Source organism: Macaca nemestrina, chromosome 8 (assembly GCF_043159975.1).
Source record: "Macaca nemestrina isolate mMacNem1 chromosome 8, mMacNem.hap1, whole genome shotgun sequence".
In the NCBI taxonomy this organism is placed as follows: domain Eukaryota; kingdom Metazoa; phylum Chordata; class Mammalia; order Primates; family Cercopithecidae; genus Macaca; species Macaca nemestrina.
The window spans coordinates 97,307,909-97,324,135 of record NC_092132.1 but is presented as its reverse complement, the minus strand read 5'-3'; the positions used below and the strand labels follow the sequence as shown (position 1 = coordinate 97,324,135).

Here is a 16,227-nt window from a genome sequence, read left to right as displayed (position 1 = left end):
GCAAGAGTGTAAAGCTTTGCCACCATCTTTTTTTTTTTTCCCTACTACAAATCCTGAAACTATATTGGCTGTGTTTTTTATAATCTTAGTGGGTGAGAGATGTAACATGACGAGTTGAGGAATGACATCTTTGGCATTGCACTAGAATGGTAGATGCCACCATTTGCCTTTTTCTTTCTTTCTTTTTTTTTTTTTGAGATGGAGTTTCACTCTGTCGCCCAGGCTGGAGTGCAGTGGCACGATCTCGGCTCACTGCAAGCTCTACCTCCCGGGTTCACGCCATTCTCCTGCTTCAGCCTCCGGAGTAGCTGAGACTACAGGCACCCACGACCACACCCGGCTAATTTTTTTGTATTTTTAGTAGAGACGGGGCTGGTCTCGATCTCCTGTCCTTGTGATCCACCCACCTTGACCTCCCAAAGTGCTGAGATTACAGGCGTGAGCCATCACGCCAGGCCCATTGGCTGTTTTTTTTGTTTGTTTGTTTTTGTTTTTTTTTTTAAAGACAAGGTCTTGGTCTGTTGCCCAGGCTGGAATGCAATGGTGCAAACACAGCTCACTGCACCCTTGACCTTCCAGGGTCAAGCCATCCTCCTGCCTCAGCCTCCCAAGTAGCTGGGACTACAGGAGCAGGACATCATGCCTGGCTAATTTTTGTTATTTTTGTGGAGACAGGGTTTCACCATGTTGGCCAGGCTGGTCTTGAACTCCTGGGCTGAAGTGATCTTCACCGCTTGGCCTCCCAAAGTGCCGGGGTTACAGGCGTGAGCTACCGTGCCTGGCCAGCATTGGCTTTTGATGTTAGGAGCTTTCGCAGTCCTTACCTCCAATACCTTGTTTGACACCAGAATTTTCTTTTCTTTATTAATATGAGGAGGGGAAGGGAGGTAGTCACAGGGTAATTTGAAGTAGTTACAAAAAACTGTTTTGCACTGTGTTAATCTGGGTTCTCCAGATAAACAGAATTTAACACTTGTAGGTTATAACAAATGAAACAAACTTGTGCAGATATGTTTGGACTAAACAGTAAGACTTCATCGAATGTATGAGCAAGTAGGAAGTGAGATTGTGTGCACTGTTGGGAAGGCTTGATATAAGAAATGTCACTTCTTCCTGATTAATTAGTACAATACCAATCAAATATCAACCGACTTTTGTTAAAGCATGAGATGTTGATCCTAAGATTCTCATGGAGACTCTAACAGCTGTAAACAGTAAAAACCCAATCTGGAGAGGAAGTACCGAGAGAGTATTATTACTACCAGATAGCAAGTCCCTTTATACGATTATGTAATTAAGAGACAGAAATAGGAAATAGCTCAATTAAGCAGAGGAGAAAAAGCCCAGAGACAGACTCACATGTGTATGGAAACTAGATCCAAGGCAGAGGGATCTTTGAGAACTCCTGGGGAAGAATGGACTCTTCCATACGAGGCGCCAGGAGAAGTTATGCAGACAGGAAATGAATGAGATTCCTCGTCACACTCAAAAACCAGTTCCAGACAAATGCAGGCCTACGTGTGAAAAGCAAAACTAAAACTTTGAGAGAAAAAATATAGCAGACTCTTCTGGGTTGATTTGTGTCCCTCCAAGAAGATCTCCTGAAGTCCTAACTCCCAGTGTCTCAGAATGGGACCTTATTGGGGAATAGGGTCTTTACAGAGAAAGCCAAGGTAAGATGAGGTCATTAGGGTGGGCCCTAATCCAATATGGACTGGTGTCCTTATGAAATGAGGAGATCTGGAGGCGGACTCGACAGAAGCCTCTATGCCCATAGTACTGAGAGCGTCTGAGTATACATGGGGATTTGGAAATGCTTTCCTCTGGGGAGAAGGGTGGTGCATGGGCTTCAATGTGATCCGTGAAGTCATGTTCATTAGAAAAGGAAGTAAAGGCTGGGTGCGGTGACTCATGCCTGTAATCCCAGCATTTTGGGAGGCTGAGGCGGGTGGATTGCTTGAGCCCAGGAGGTTGAGCCCAGCCGGGGCAACATGGCAAAACTCTGTTTCTATGAAAAGTACAAAATGAGTTGGGTGTGGCAATGAGCACCTGTAGTCCCAGCTACTCAGGAGGCTGAGGTGGGAGGATCACTTGAGCCCGGGAGGCTGAGGCTGCAGGAAGCCAAGATCATGCCACTGCACTCCAGCCTGTTGACAGACTTTGTTTCATAAAAAGAGAAGAAAATATGACAAAATAATATTTATCTTATTGTCCATGTTCTTCTTTACTCTTGAAATAGCTCAGTAAACAAATAGCTAGAACATCCTGTTGAGTTCTCAGCTGGCAAATGACCATGAGGATGTGGGGGTGGGGTGGGAGGTCTCACTTCTTTTTTTCCTTTTTTGTTTTTTTGAGATGGGGTCTCACTCTCACTCAGGCTGGAGTGCTGTGGCGCAATGGTGACTCACTGAAGCCTCGAAATCCTGGGCTCAGGTGAGCCTCCCACTTCTGCCTCCTGACTTGCTGAGACTACAGCCATGCCACTGTGCCTGGCTAATTTTTTTAAAAAATTCTTTTTTGGAGATGAGGTCTCACTGTGTTGCCCAGGCTGGTCTCAAACTCCTTGGCCTCAAATGATCCTTCCACCTTGGCCTCCCGAAGTGCTGGGATTACAGGTGTGAGCCACTGTGCCCAGATCCAGGTTTCACCTTCTAGTAGGAGGCCAGGCCGGCCTTGGTGGAGGTGAGAAGGGAAGCCCAGGAGGAGGGGGAGCAGCCAGGGTGGTGGGAGGGGTCAGAGCCCATGGGCTGGTCAGTGAGGACACTGTTTTCCCCCTGAGAGACATAGGCAGCCACTTCAGGGTCCTGAGCTGAGGAGGGACATGTGCGGACACACATTTAGCACTGTCCCCCTGGCTGCAGCACTGAGGGGCGAGAACGGCCCTGGAGGACTGCAGGGTCAGCGCATGGAGGAGGGAGAGGTGCTCGGGCGTGGGGAGCGAGAGACGCTCAGATAAGTGCCTCTTCTTGCATTTCAGATGTGGGCCTGGCCTATGCCTTGCACCTTTCTGTCTGGCGTGGAGTTTCATCTCCTTGAAGGCTAGGATCCCTAGGATGGTATAAACAGAACAGGGCTCTGGAACACCAGAGGACTCAGGAAACTCACAAGTGACTTTTCCTTATGCTGTGACAAAATGGTTCTCTGCAGCATTTTGAGCTTAAGATGAATTCGTACAGCACTTGGATTTTACTTTTGACTACTTTGTGAAAGCGTCCCTGTCAACGTGATGCAGCTGTAGGATGAACTTGCTGCCAGAGCACTTCCCTGGAGGCCTGGCCTCCAGCCCCAGCCCCTCCCCGCCTGCATGGTGCTGATGTTGCCTGGGGAGCCCCCAAGTCTCCCCAGACACTGTGTATTTTAATAAAAATATTAGTGGATTTTTTTAGAACTCATAAACACCATGTTAGTCTCCTTTTTTACATTTTTAATGGGAGTCACAAGAAATTTGGCTTACAAATAGGGTGAAACAAGGTGATATTTGACACAGAAATAGCAGTGCCCGTAGATGCCGAGACCCTTTCAGAAGCTGGACATTGAAGGTAAACGTGCTGAGGTCTGCGTGAGTTGTTATTTGTAAAGTGCTGGACATGAGCACTGGCCTTCTGAAATGTCATCTGCTAAACCAAGAACAGAACAGGCCTTTCTCTCGGGAGGTTTTTATAAGCTGAAGACCCGCGGCAGGACAGAGTGCACTACACAACATGGAGAACGCACGGCCAAGACCGCCTGTGGGTGGTCTCCGCGCGGGACCAGGGGAGCGCATGCTTCCCTTACGGAGAGTCAGACATGGAGCCGATGGAACTTTGGAAAATCTTTTTTATTTCCCCAGTTTAGTCACTAGGAGGAGCATGCACATAGCAAGTCCGTGTTGCTTTGTAAATCCTGATGAATTTCCAGAATCATACTTTTAAGATTAAGTTGAGTAAGTTCTGAGCTCCGATTCCCCATCCATGGGTGACTGTTCTGTTTAGAAACGGTTTCATTGGCTGTAAGAACTAAATGAGATTATGATAAAGAGGGTGCAGAAACCATAGCGAAGCCTGTAAGTTTTGCACTTGCTCCACGGGCCAGCCCTACTTTAGTGATGGAATTGACTGAAAGTCAATTGTAATTTGGGTCACAGTGTCAGGTGCTTTACATATCTGTTCCCTATACCCAGGATATTTGTGCAACTTCTCCTGGGCATGTTTGGAACTGAGAGAGAAAGAAATGTAGGTGTGTCGGGTTTCAAAATATGCTGTGTAGGAAACATGCCTTGTTTTGATCAGTCACTTTCCTAGTTCTTATACATATCTAGGGGGGATTGTTTTCTTTCAACTGAGTTTTACCAAATCTGGAAGTGATTTTTTTTCTGTGTGCAGCTTATTGGGTTATCATAAGGTTGAAATATTTTGAAAATGTGGAAGATAAAAGTGATTTTTTAAGGTGGTGGGATAGTAAGTGTACTACAAATTACTTTCATTAATGTTGGAATGGTTTTATTAGGGCAATACTAACAATACTAATGGCTTGAGAGATTTTTTTTTCTTCAATTTTAAAATCAAGTGCTTTTTCTTGGCTGTGTCAGGTAGGGATGAATTTGTACAGCATGTGGATTTTACTTTTGGCTGTGTGTTACGAGAGGGTTCGTGTCACTGTCGTGTAGCTGCAGGATGAACTGGTTGCTGGAGCAGTTTCTCCTGGAGGTGGGGCCGTACAGGCTCTTCTCCCGGGTGTGCCCTGGGGAGAATCATCCCTACACCCCCTTCTCCACATCGCCTGTAACATTTGTATTTAATAATTAGCAAAAATATATCTAAACACAAGAATGTCACTTTCATTGCATGGGGAACCTGCAGCTTTTTCTTTCCTTCCTTCCTTCCTTCCTTCCTTCCTTCCTTCCTTCCTTCCTTCCTTCCTTCCTTCCTTCCTTCCTTCTTTCCTTCCTTCCTTCTTTCCTTCCTTCCTTTCTCTCTCTCTCTCTCTCTCTCTTTCTTTCTTCTTTTTTTTTGAGACAGGGTCTCGCTCTGTCACCCATGCCTGAGAGAAGTGGCACAAACACAGCTCACTGTGTTTTCTCTCGGGAGAAATTTAAGAGGATCACTGACCTCTCCGGCTCAAGCCATCTTCCCACCTCAGCCTCCCAAGTAGCTGGGACTACGAAGTGCACCACTGCACCTGGTTAATTTTTGTATTTTTTTGGTAGAGACCGGGTTTCACCATATTGCCCAGGCTGGTCTCTTGGGCACAAGATCCGCCTGCCTTGGCCTCTCAAAGTGCTGGGATTACGGGTGTGAGCTACTGTTCCTGGCCCTATTTGTTTTTTAATATGAGGTTGTGTTGTATTGCAATTGTAATCAATAGAGTAGATATAATTTTGAATTATGTGTTTAAACATGTTTTCAAGTCTTGTATGACATTGCATTAATTTACAGATTCATTTTTTGATATTCATGATATGCTTTTAAAGTACTTTATATGTGCTTTCAAAAATCAAACTCATTATTTTCCAAATTACCATGAAAATAGTAACACTGTGTGATGCAGTGGGACTCAATCAATGCTACCTTTTTGATTTTAGGGATTTCTTTTATGTGCTGGGTGACGGGTATTGTTTTCTGTTGAAGTCAGTGCTCCTTTGAAATATGTTACTGTGTCTGACAAACTCAGACATTTTAAAGTTCTCCATCCTCTGCAAACATCCAGATTTTCTCAAAGGCTTTTACTAAAATGTTTCCATTCCCAGTGGCTAAGTATGTGTGGGAAGGGGAAGAGCAGAGAACCTTTTACATCAGATGAATGGTTTTTAAGAATGTGTTATTCTTGAAAGTAATAGCTTTACTTCATGACAGTAGACCTGACCCCACGACATGAAACTTTTCTATTTCAGAGCAGGATAGAACCCTGTTGCCCGGGACGGGGAATTCAGCTTGGTTTGCTCCATTTGCCTGCACTGGCCTAGAGAAGGAAATGGGGTATTCAAATCAGTGTTTCACAGCAAATGGGGGTGGGGGGCTTTCTTCCACCTGGAGGAAGGGGTAGTAGAGACAGACTCTGTAGAACAGCTCCCCCACTCCCCTCAACCTGAGCAGAAGCAGAGAACATGGCGAGTCCTTTGCAAAGTGAGTCCAGGCTGTGATTTGGCTGTTTGCTGGTTCTTGGGAAACTGGCCGCAGCTGTGAGCCCTCAGGGCCAGGGTGGAGGCTCTCCTGACTGCAGCATAAGCGGAATGGAATAAAGGTGAATCTTCTTCTGAAGTTAAGCGTTGAATTCTCAGGTGGAGATCACTGAGGCTGTTCAGCGTGAAAGTACCATTCACAGAAAGTCCCGTTCACATGTCAGAGGCAGGCGGCAGCGACCAAGTAGGTGCCTAGATCCTATTTATTCACTGGGGGGCCTGTGACTTGCTCAGAAGCGTTTTAGAGACCACAAACAATGCTCTCAGCTCTCAGATGAGGAAAGAACGTTTCTGTGATGGGCAGATAACGTTTTACATTACTTGTTCCCTGTAGTGAAATGTCATCTGATACAAAGGTTATGTTTTTCTTAAGGTGGTCTCTTTTGCCATTAAATGAAGCTATGTGCCCCTGCCGTGACCTCTCTGCTCCCAAGGTCTGCTTGGCTGCATCTGTCTTGAGCAGAATCTTTGCTTCCATAAATACTCCTTCCATTCTGTTGCCTCTCATCTCTAAGATCTCTGCATCCCATAATCTGATTTTCCATCTACTGACGCGTTATGATCACACGGGATGTTCACTGTGAACCCCAGGAGTCTAGAAGAGAGACAGCTGTTTTAGAAGAGTAAGATATTAAAAAGTTGAATTCTCAAAGAGCAAGTGCGTTCCAGACCCGGCGTGTACTGGGAGAGTTTCCTGTCTGTTGGTTTGGCCCCCACAGCCATAGGCGCTGCCGGGAAGTGCCTGCAGACCCCTGGCAGTCCTGGTTTAGCTGCAGTAGTCTGCCCTAGATCTCGACTGTGCAGCAGTCAGTAGCCATGTCAGAGGAGTCTTGGTGCATCTATAAATGCCAAATTTTAGTCCCCAGGAAGTGGGTTCTTGTGATCTGGGCCCCTCCTTGACCAAGTACAATCCAAACCAGAGGGCTTTGGAAGATGCCTTGAGTGTTTACCTAGATTTTGAGGCAACTGTTTCTCATTGCAGTCAATATTCCTTTGAAATATTTTCCCTTGTCTGACAAATTCATCCCTTTGGTTCGTTGCTGGTGGCAGGCTTGGTGGCCTGGGAGGTAGAGGTTGCAGTGAGGCAGAGGTTGGTGGCCTGTCCCGGCTTCTGCTGCCTGGTGTGGTAGCTGAGGGTGCTTTGGCTGTGAAACCACAAGCCTGAGGTTCAGTTTTTGCTGGATGGAATTGTGGAGAGCTGAGGCCCCTTCTCTTAAGCCATTCAGATTTATGGACTGTGGCCCCAAGAGAAGGAGAGGGGGAGATTTAAGCTGCTATTTGGATAATGGAGCCAACCCCCAAGACACTCAGCTTAGATTACTTGGGTGATTTATTTGAGGTCCGGGCATCTGGTCTGAGGTGGGGGCTCCTGGAGACACACTCAGCCCTGCCCTTCTGGCAGAAGTGGGCTGAGCCCTCCCCAGCTGAACACACCACGTGCTGCAGATGAGCGAGCTTAGATTTGCAAAGGGTTTGAACACTCCCTGGTGAAAGGCGCCGCATGAGTCTGGACATTCAAATGCTCGTTTTACCAAATGGCTCCAGAGACACAACACGACAGAGATGCCATGAACAAGCTTAGGGTCCAGGGCCCCTCGGAGTCCAAGATCCAGCTTCCCTGGTCACCAGAAGTGACTATCAGATTCCAGGAACACCAGGCCTTACCTGTTTTGTGGCATTCATCAAGCATATTTACATTAAATAAATGCATATAGAAAGCTCGAGGGGGGAGAATAATTTGTTGTTTTCAGTTTTGCTCTATTGAGTCCAAGGTTACTGGAGGAATTCACTGCCCTGCCTGGTGCTGGGCACCTTCAGTTCTCTTAACGAACGAGTTGTAACAAAACCAGGTGCTTAGAAGTAGATTGAGTTTATTTTGTTGGTTTAAGCAATTGGCTGATTTTAGCATTAGGATTCTCTCATTTCAAATCTTTTTTTTTTTTTTTTTTTTTTTTAACAAAGCTTCAGTGTACTTCCTGAAAAGGTAGAGTCCAGAAGATGTTCTAACTCAAATGAAATCGGGGACTGCTTCTCTGCTTTGTTGAAGTCAATAGATAAAGTTTATCATGCTGTTTTTACTAAAGAGTAGCTGTTGGATTTAACCTTGGTTCATGTTCATGACAGCTTTTGTTGTTTTTAAATTTTTTTCTTTTTTCTTTCTTTTTTTTTTGAGACAGAGTCTTGCTCTGTTGCCCAGGCTGGAGTGCAGTGGTGTGATTTTGGCTCACTACAACCTCCGCCTCCTGGGTTCAAGCGATTCTCCTGCCTCAGCCTTCTGAAGAGCTGGGACCACAGGGACACACCACCATGCCCCAACGATTTTTGTGTTTTCAGTAGAGGCGGGGTTTCACCATGTTGGCTAGGTTAGTCTCGAACTCCTGACCTCAGATGATATGCCCATCTCAGCCTCCCAAAGTGCTGGGATTACAGGCGTGAGCCACTGTGCCCAGCCCAAATGCTTGTCATTTCTTTTTTTTTTTTTTTTGAGATGGAGTCTTGCTCTGTCGCCCAGGCTGGAGTGCAGTGGCACCATCTCGGCTTATTGCAAGCTCCACCTCCCGGGTTCATGCCATTCTCCTGCCTCAGCCTCCTGAGTAGCGGGGACTACAGGCGCCCGACACCATGTCCAGCTAATTTTTTGTATTTTTAGTAGAGACAGGGTTTCACCGTTTTAGCCAGGATAGTGTCAATCTCCTGACCTCATGATCTGCCTGCCTTGGCCTCCCAAAGTGCTGGGATTACAGGTGTGAGCCACCGCGCCCGGCACTTGTCATTTCTTTCCACTGGAAACATTGGGACTGCTGTAGCTATTTTGAAAGACACAGTGGGTTGCTGTTCGCCATGGTCACCCTACTGATAGGCTTTGGGCTCAGGCACCCCCTGCGGTGCTGGCCCGGCTGCCACACTGAGCAGGAGGGCTGTGCTGCGCTCATTTTCAGTGTCCCTGGTGCCTGACCAGGGCCAAGTTGAGGAGCACACGCACTGTGTCAGACGAGCTCTGTGTGCATTTTATTCTTTGTGTGTGGAGCTGGTGCCATCCACCCCTGGCAGTAGACACAGTCTGGCTCTTCCCTGCATGGCACCTATGCTTCTGTATCCCCTGCCCCCTGCCCGCTTCTCGCTGGTTGGCGGAGACTCAGGCTGAGGCCTCTGTGCCGAGGTGGCCCTCAGAAGGGAAGGTTTGCCCACTGAGGTCTCCGCTCCCACGAGTAGCCAGGGACTCCTCCTCCTCTGTGTGCAGGTGTCCCTTTTGTTCTCTGAAATTAGCTGGAATCCAGGGCTGATGGAGAACAACCTGGTCTGGGCATCCACAGGACAAGGTTTGAGTTGGGTGGCGTGGGGTAGAGCTGTGAGATGACCAGGGCCAGAGAGAAAGGATGCTGCCTCCTGTTCAGCCTCCATCTGGAATTGGTTGGGAGGGAGAGAGACCCCTGCCCTTTTATCAAGTATCTTTTCTCCCCCCATTTCCTAGTGATCAACAGAAGGGAATACCTGTTCTCATAAAGGAAGAAAGGCCGCTGTGCTCAGCGAAAGGAGGCCTGTTCCATGTGAGCACAGTTACATCTGGATGGAGCTGGGGGTGTGTCTTTCCCCTGTTCTCCTCAAAACCTATTCTCTGGTGGAGAACTTATCACTCACACACGTGTGCATGGTAGACTTTCCTCTGCTCACCCATTTAGCATCTCTGGCAGGTCATTGCTATTTCTTTCAATATGAACCTTAATAAAGTGCAGAGGAAGCATATTCATGTGTTTCTGAAGATAGTCATGAAGGAAAATAGGCAGGGTTTGGGAAGCTGTATGTTTCCGGCAGGTGCAGAACCTTATTTCCTTGGTTAGGGAAGAGCACATGATTGTTAAGGGTGAATTAGGCATGCAAAGAGCTGCGCTGCTGGCTGACTGCTTTCCGCCCGGACCCTGCTGACAGTCGAGGGTCCATTCTAGAATCAAAGTGGGAAGTGGGGGGCACAGGTGCTGGGCTGGGAGGCCTGTGGCATGAGCCATGCCAGGGGCTTGGGGCCGTTCTGCATTTTGTTACTTTCTTCCTTCATCCGTGTTTCAGGTCCAGAGCACAACCTTCTCTCCTAGTGCCTGTCTCTTGGCAAGGTGCTGACGTCTGCAGGGAGAAAGACAGAGCGTGGCCCCAGGTGTATGTGGTCCCCAGAGTTCGTGAACACTGACATGGCCCCACCGCATCCATGCTAGAAATATGACTTCTGCTGGCTTTGAAATGCACTTCTGTTCTGATTATGTCCTCCACTTGGCTCGTCATTTCTTTGTTTAATACATTTGAATGATGCTCATTCTTTGGAAAATAAGAAATGTTTCTGGTAAGTTCAGAATCCCCCCTTGTATGGTTTATTTATTTATTTATTATTTTTTGAGATGGAGTCTTGGTCTGTCACCCAGGCAGGAGTGCAGTGACATGATCTTGGCTCACTGCAACCTCTGCCTCCTGGGTTCAAGCGATTATCCTGCCTCAGCCTCTGGAGTAGCTGGGACTACGGGTGCATGCCACCACGCCTGGCTAATATTTTTTTGTATTTTTAATAGAGACGTGGTTTCGCCACATTGGCCAGGCTGGTCTCAAACTCCTTACCTCAGACGATCCACTGGCCTTGGCCTCCCAAAGTGCTAGGATTATGGGTGTGAGCCACTGTGCCTGGCCCCCTTTTATAGTTTAGTAGCTTTCATGAGTATGGCAATCTGAAATAATCGCTTTTTGCCCTAACAACCATTAGGAGGAAATAGTGGAAGAGGACACATGACTTCTCTGTGGAAAACCTAGACAGGGTCTGAAACACACTCCGGTCTGAGTCTGTGGGAAGGTGCTGGGTGGGCGTTCACCACTCCATGTTCCTCTGCAGGAGCTAAGGAGAGGAAGGGCCTGGGTTGTTCTGTTGGGTGAGCTGCAAGGCCAGAGGGATAGAGTTAATCATATTACATAATTATTGACCAGGATATGTTTTTTTTTTTTTCCCCCTGAGAGGCATTTATGTCTTATCTGAAGCCAAAATATGTCAAAACCTTTTATTACCATTTTACAAACTTGCTTATTTCCCACTGTCTCCTGCAAATACCTTTCCAGCCCTATCTTGTATTAATTTAATCTTCATCTGCTTAAGCTATTTATTGTACTTAGATATAATAGTAATTCGCAATGAGGTCTTTGTGTGCTGGTATTTCTCCCAGAATGCCTGCAGTGGCTCTCCTGGCCCAAGACCCAGCTGTGAGGTCCCATCCTTAGTGGCCACGACCCCATCACCAGCTCTGTCCTGCACACCCACATGAGTGATGTATCCACACATTGTGTTTATCCAGTCATCCGTTGACTAACATTCGGGCCATTTCCACCTTTTGGCTGTTGTGAATAATGCTGCTGTAAACATGTGTGCACAAGTCTTTCTCTCAGTGCCTGTTTTCACTTCTTCTGGGTATTAGAATTGCAATTGTAAAGTAAATTCCTTAAAGGAAGGAGTTGCGAAGTGTGCTTATTTGTATTGCCCATGGAATTAAACTCCAGTGCTCTCAGTGGCTTGCGTGGTGCACACCTTTTCCCTGCCCTTCTATCTGTCTCCACCTCAATCTCATTACTTCCCTGGCTCCTTCTTGGAAGGATCCTCTTATATTACTGGTTACTAAGATTTGCTTTCTTATAGAAGCGATAATCTTAATTGATGCATTTTCCGCAAATGCCACACAGCCACACATCCACACATTTCTTTCTTTCTTTTTTTTTTCGGAGATGGAGTCTTACTCTGTCACCCAGGCTGGAGTGCAGTGGCACAATCTCAGCTTACTGCAGCCTCCACCTCCCGAGTTTAAGCGATTCTCATGCCTCAGCCTCCTGAGTAGCTGGGATTACAGGTGTTCACCACTACGATCTGCTAATTTTTTTGTATTTTTAGTAGAGCTGGGATTTCACCATGTTGGTCAGGCTGGTCTTCACCTGCTGACCTCAGGTGATCCACCCACCTTAGCCTCCCAATATATACATATATATACACATACATATATTTGAGATGGAGTCTTGCTCTGTCGCCAGGCTGGAGTACAAGGACGTGATCTCGGCTCACTGCAACCTCCACCTTCTGGGTTCAAGCGATTCTCCTGCCTCAGTCTTCCGAGTAACTGGTACTACAGGTGCATGCCACTACACCCAGCTAATTTTTGTATTTTTAGTAGAGACGGGGTTTCACCATGTTGACCAAGATGGTCTCGATCACTTGACCTTGTGATTCACCCATCTTGGCCTCCCAAAGTGCTGGGATTACAGGCATGAGCCACCCTGCCCTGCCTATGGGTGAATATTTTTTAGGAGAAAAGCACTAAACCTCTCTGATGCATTCGAGTAAACTGGATTTGCCTTGTTCCATTCCCCTTTTGCTAGCATGATTGTTTTTTTCTTTTCAGGGAGAGGTAGAGAAGAAAGAGGAAGCGCCTGTGGGCATCTGGAGTCTGATTAGGCTCCTTGGAGACCCAGCTATATTTGCAAGGGAGCAGCAGCGGCCCAGGCCCCAAAGGCACAGAGAGCTCAAGGCGGAGGAGTTCGCTGAACTCTGTCAAGCTGAGAGCTTCAACCGGGGAGTTTGGAAGATTTGAACAAGACGTGAAGAATGTTTTATAGCCTGTGCTTTAGAAGCGCCTATGCTGTGATTTTCCACGACACCAGACAGGCGCCCAGTGGTTATTTTTCCAAGAGGGCAAATGGACCGTTTCCCTTAATTAGGCCGGAAAATGTTGCTTGATAAGACACCATAATTCTTGTGCTCACACAGAGGTGATAAGCGTAGATCTAGTGAGGACTGTCTCTTCAGGTGGGCTTCTCTGAGATAACAGAGGAATTTTCCTGCTGTAGCTTCCTGGCACCAGGGACATTAATGAGTCACAGGGTGTCTAGGACCCACAGGTACGGGTGATTCCAGGTGACCTCCGCGCAGTGATCCCAGTTTGGTGAGGGGACTGGCAGGTCACGGGACAGCTGAGCGCCCAAAGTGGAGGAGGCGGCCCCAGCAGTGGCCAGAAACAAGTCCCCTGAGTTGAAATGGCAGGACTTGGGCTTGAGGTGAGATGGAGGTCAGGAACTAATTGCAGGGTGTCTTCACCATCCCTGGCCTTGTCATTGCCAGCCCTTCCCGATAGCACCCCCTTTCCTCCTCCTCCTTGACATCCCTGAAACCTTTCACTGGGAGCAATTGAAAAAGCTTACGGTGGATGCTGAATATGAGGGCGTCTGCAGCTGCGTCAGGATGTGGTCTGAAGGAGGAGCATTTGGGAGGAGAGGGAGAGGCCGTGGAGTGGAGATTCAAAATAGCCTCCCCTTCCCCTTCCCCCCAACACACAGTAGGACCTGGCTGGCTTGCAGTGGAAAGCACGCTGGGCCGAGGCCAAGGGCAGAATGCGGAACACCGTGGAGGGTGGCGGCCAGGGGTCGTCCCGCTTCTCCCTATTGCTCCTTCCCTGCCCGCCTCTCCTAGTGATGAGCGGCCTGGCCATGCTCCTTTACTCCCATGCTCCAACACTTAGGAAATGATAGTGTGTGTCTGGTCCACCGGGTGAGAGTGCCCGGGGGTCGGAAGCAGCTACTTGAGCGCGGGCCTTGGGCATGGCAGGGAGGTGGCACCCTTTTCCCCCTCCATCAGGTTCAGTGAGAATCAAGTGGTTCCCACGGAGCCTCTCGGTTTCCTTTATTTTTGTAATTTTGAAAATATGCATAACATGCACTTAACTATGTGTATAATGCCCGTAAACTCAGTTTCCAGTTTAAGTAAATGGCCACCATCCCGTTTGAGGTCTCTGGGTCCTTCCGGAGCCGTCCCTTTCTTCTGTCCTCTGCAAGTACTATATCCTAAATTTTGTGTTTATCCTTCCCTTGATTTTCTTCACAGTTTTTCCACACGTTTGTTGTTTTAAACAATAGCTAGTTTGGTTTTTCTTTTTTTTGAGTTTAAAATAAACAGAATCATACTTTATATATTATTCTGTGATTTCTAGTTTCATTCAGTTCTGTGTGTCTCTGAGATTTATCCATGTTTTTTGTGTAACTGTGATTTATCTACTTTCCTTGCCTTCTGGATTTCAGTTGAAGGAGTATACCATCCTTTTGTTACGGACATTGGATTGGCGCCTGGCTTTCTGCTACTACAGAAAGAGCCACTGTGCCCACTGTCTTCCATCTCTTCCTGCACAGACACAGCAGGTCTCCAAGGCCCTTATTTCCCCAGGGGTTGAGTTGTGGGCTCATAGAGCACATGCTTTCTTCACATTTTCTAGACTGCTCAGTTGATTTCCAAATGGGTTGTAACAATTACTTTCTACTGGGCGTGTGCACAGAGTTCCAGATCCTTCCCAAGCATTGGTATTGTCAACGTTAAAATCTTTGCCAGTCTGCTGGGTATGAAATGGTTTTTTGTTGTGGCTGTTAATGAGCTTGTGTGTTTTCATGTACTTACAACCGTTTTTTATTTCTCTCTGTGAAGTGTTTTCAAGCCTTTCCTCATTTTATCTCAGAGTTGTTTACTAATACAGTTCTTTATATATATGTTATAGACAATAATCCTTTGTCAGTTACAAGTGTGACAAAATTTTCTCCCAGATAATTGTTTTTTCATTCCCTTTATAAGGTCTTTTTAGAATAGAATTTAAACATTTTAGCTCAGTAGAAATCATCAATCTTTTCCTTTATATTTTTGCTGTGGTATTTTAAGAAATTCCTCACTGTCTTGATGTGTTCATATTTTGCCTTTTAAATTTTGTGTTTTTTGCCTTTCTCCTTTGTCTTCAATATACTAGAATTGATTTTTGTACATGGCGTGTGCCAATAATCTAATACCCATATGTGCAATCAATGTCCCACCACCATTTATTGAATAATCATCTTTTCTCTGCTAATTTGCAATACCAGCTTGGGCATACAGAAAACTTCCATTCGTGCGTTGGTCTAGATCTAGCCTCCATTCTGTTCTCTTTGTCAGCTTGTCTGTTTCTAAATAAGCACCACATTGTCCTACTTTCTGTAGTTTCACAATGATTTTTGATATCTGTGAGTCAATTCCTTACACCTTAGTCTTATTTTAGGAATATCTTGGCTATTCTCTGCTTTTTACTCCTCCTACGCATTTTTCAATCAGTTTATCAAGTTTCACAAAAAAGCTTGTTGGGTTTCAAATGAAATCGCATTGAATCTATAGATCCACTGGGGAAGAACTAATACTGTATTATATTTAGTATTTTAATCCACAAACATGATTGCTTATTTCTCTGTTTAAATTCTTTAGAAAGACATTTTAATAAAGTTTTATAATTTTCCTCATAAAAATCTTATTTATCTTTTGTTATATTTAGTTTAGTATTAGTTGTTTTGTATTTTTTTGTGTGTGTGTCTTTTAAAGAATACATTTTCAAACTGTTTGTTACTGGGATATTTTTGCTGAGTCCTAGAGTATATGCATTCTTCACATTTTCTGGATTCTGCTCAGATTTTAAAAAGTTTCTATTTGAAATAATTATAGGTTCACAGGAAGCTGTGAAAATGTATGGGTAGATTCAGTGTTTCCCCCAGTTTCCCCCAGTGGGTACATCCTTTGTAAAATAGTGCAGAATCAAAGCCAGGACCTGACACTGGTTCAAGGTATGTGCAGTTCTGTTTATCATGTGGGCAGGTTAGGATAAGCAGCACCACAGCCAGGCCGGAGCTCATCCAGCCCAACGACAATCCCCCTGTACCACCCCTTCGCGGTTCTCCTCCCACCCCAGCCCTGCATCATCACTCACCTGGACGCTCGTCTTTTTTCCATTTCTGTAATTTTGTCATTTCAAGGACTTTATATAATGGAATCATACAGCATGTGACTTTTGATATTGGCATTTTCCCCTCAGCCGAATGCCCTTGAGACACACCCAAATTGTTGCATGTATCAAGCATTAGTTCTTTTTTCTGCTGAGTAGGGGCCATGGTACAAGTGCATCACAGTTTGTCTAAACATTCACCTGCTGTAGGACATTTGAGTTGTTTCCAGTTTTTGGCTATCACAAATAAGGCTGCCACGAACAATTGTGTAGAATCTTTTG

At 46.1% G+C, this 16,227-nt stretch overlaps 1 long non-coding RNA gene across 2 annotated transcripts in view; it reads left to right on the top strand.

Moving 5' to 3' along the window:
• The window catches only part of LOC105495688 (uncharacterized), a 58,510-nt gene extending 43,085 nt beyond the window's left edge, over positions 1-15,425 (top strand). Inside the window, exons 1-3 of one of the 2 annotated variants that reach the window (XR_011607052.1) lie at positions 5,861-6,341; positions 10,220-10,487; positions 12,571-15,425. This is a non-coding gene — a long non-coding RNA (uncharacterized lncRNA). Of the gene's footprint in view, positions 1-5,860; positions 6,342-10,219; positions 10,488-12,570 lie in introns of those variants that run through there. The other variant, XR_011607053.1, reaches the window with a different exon arrangement.
• Positions 15,426-16,227: the final 802 nt, after the last annotated feature.